Source organism: Euprymna scolopes, chromosome 41 (genome assembly GCF_053919585.1).
Source record: "Euprymna scolopes isolate OS-2025 chromosome 41, ASM5391958v1, whole genome shotgun sequence".
Lineage (NCBI taxonomy): Eukaryota > Metazoa > Mollusca > Cephalopoda > Sepiida > Sepiolidae > Euprymna > Euprymna scolopes.
This window is the reverse complement of record NC_136522.1, coordinates 24,930,180-24,932,487: the sequence shown is the minus strand read 5'-3', so window position 1 is coordinate 24,932,487 and position 2,308 is coordinate 24,930,180. Positions and strand designations below refer to the sequence as shown.

At 30.5% G+C, this 2,308-nt stretch overlaps 1 protein-coding gene across 1 annotated transcript in view; it reads right to left on the bottom strand.

The window, feature by feature from the left end:
* The window catches only part of LOC145266436 (uncharacterized), a 69,855-nt gene extending 67,896 nt beyond the window's left edge, over positions 1-1,959 (bottom strand). The window contains exon 1 of the mRNA XM_080122112.1: positions 1,764-1,959. The gene's annotated coding sequence lies outside the window, so the exon portion shown is untranslated. The remainder of the gene's footprint in view (positions 1-1,763) is intronic.
* Positions 1,960-2,308: the final 349 nt, after the last annotated feature.

The following is a 2,308-nucleotide window of genomic DNA, read 5'->3' as shown; positions in this document are numbered from 1 at the left end:
ATTAAACATCAGAATAAAAATTTGAAGATATAAAGAACTTGAAGCATAAATTTTTTTTGCCAAGGTGATTGAACCCCAAAACAGTTGATATGCCGTAACACAAAACCCTCAAATAAAACACCAGGAATAAATATTTGAAGATTAAAATAGAAAAATGCCAACATGAAAAGTAATATGGTTAAGCTTAAACATGGAAAAGTAAAGGACTAGTTATTAAAACTGGAAAAGAAAAGGGCAAGATATTCTAGTAAAAAATATAATAAATTTACAATTTAAAATATTGCAGCATTAAAAATTCATTATATAATGCTATAAATTGAATTAAAAAAATCTTAATGCTCCAATATTTTAAGTTATAAATTTATTATATTTTTTACTCGAATATCTTGTCCTTTTCTTTTCCAGTTTTAATAACTAGTCCTTTACTTTCCCATGTTTAAGCTTAACCATTATTACTTTTCATGCTCGCATTTTTTAAATTGTAATCCATGATTTTTTCCAGACTTCCAGTAAATTCACTCGTTCTTTGTTTAATTTCAGTCTTATTTTTTGCTCCATAAACATAACATACACATATGTACGGCACTCGTTTGCTTTCAATAAAATCCCTCAATTATCTCCCTTTCATTCTCTCTGTTTCACTTGTTACTTCTCTTTTCAGAAGAGCGGTGAATTGGTAGCAACAATAGTCACTGAAGCGATGTGGTTTCTATGGAAACCAGTCAGAAGAAAAAAACGTCGCTCACCTCCTTACATTTTCTTATGATTTTGAACACCAGTAAATTCATCATAACTTTGGTTTTACTGAATGGAAATTGAACATTTTTTTTACAATATAGCTGCGAAGGTGATCTATAAACTGTAATAATTGTTTAAAATTTAGTCGAAAAAGGGGTGAGGGGTGAAGCTTTAAAGCAATTCTAAATGATTAAAACTGCCATTTAAATATACAGGGTGTCCGTAAAGTTACTATACAGTCTTATTGTTTTATTTTATTATATTTGTATTAATAGTTAATATTTATTTTTTTACAGGTTTATTTAATCAAGCATCTGCACCAAATTTTGTCAGAGTGTGGTGTCACGTTGTCGAGAATGTATTGGAGCTGAAGGCCTCCAATTTGAATATTTGTCATAGAAATTGTTTGCCTTGATTGTTACAGTCTTTTCGGATGTAACACGATAACACATTTCTGAGATTTTTATAAACATAAAGGTGTTATTTCTTTTTATTTCTTTTGTTACAAATAAATATTTTAATACAATATCTTACTGTACTGTTAATATATTACAGGGTGTCTGTATAGTAACTTGTAAGACTGTATAGTAACTTTACGGACACCCTGTATATTCAAACACGATAGCGTTTGAATGATATAAACAACGTGAAGAATAAAAACTTTTTTCCAAAATGACTGGATTCAGCATTAAATAACTCGAAAAGAGTTGATATGCCGTACAAAACAATCAAACTAAACTCTTCATTAGAGAATGAGACGCAATATCAGGTAGGGATGTAAAAAAAAAAGAAAAAAAAAAAAAGAAAAAAAAACCGGCGCAGTAAAGAACGTGCACTCTTGTCTACAAAATACCCGGTAAGAACGCCACAGGCGATTAGCAATAAACACTTTTTCGAAAGGGAAGGTAAATTCTGGGAGGTTAGACCTCCTAGGACTAAACAGGACGATCACTCAGTCCGACAACATCAAAACAAGATTGTTGAGAATGCAAGTTTCTTAAACTGTAATTAAAATAAAGAATTACCTTTTTGACGTTAAAGTTCAGACCGATATGGCCAGCGTTTTTGGCGAAGGAAAAAGGTCCAGGTCCACACCGCGTCCAGTAAAGGGAAATACAACTGCTAATTCTTAAATCCAGTTAAAGGCCACAGAAATAAATATACTCGTCAAGAGAAAAAGAAAACCCCCACAACGGCAGCGTTTCAATTCACCAATGAAAAATCATAAAAGAGTAATTCCTAAACATTTAAAAAAGTTACCCCCCCCCCAAACTCGATTCACAAACCTTTGACCTTTGACAATTCTGCTGAAAACAGAGAAGAAAAATAACTGAAAACAAACGAATTGAAATTTGATTCGGCTGTTTTAAATAATCGAGTAAAATCGAGGTTATCATGTGTATGAATTAAACGGTTGTGTGGGTGTGCCCATAAATAAATAAATAAATAAATAAATAAATAAACTAACTGACATGTGAACTTTGTATAGGGACGAGGGTACTAAAATAACCTATATATATATATATATATATATATATATATATATATATATATATATATATATATATAT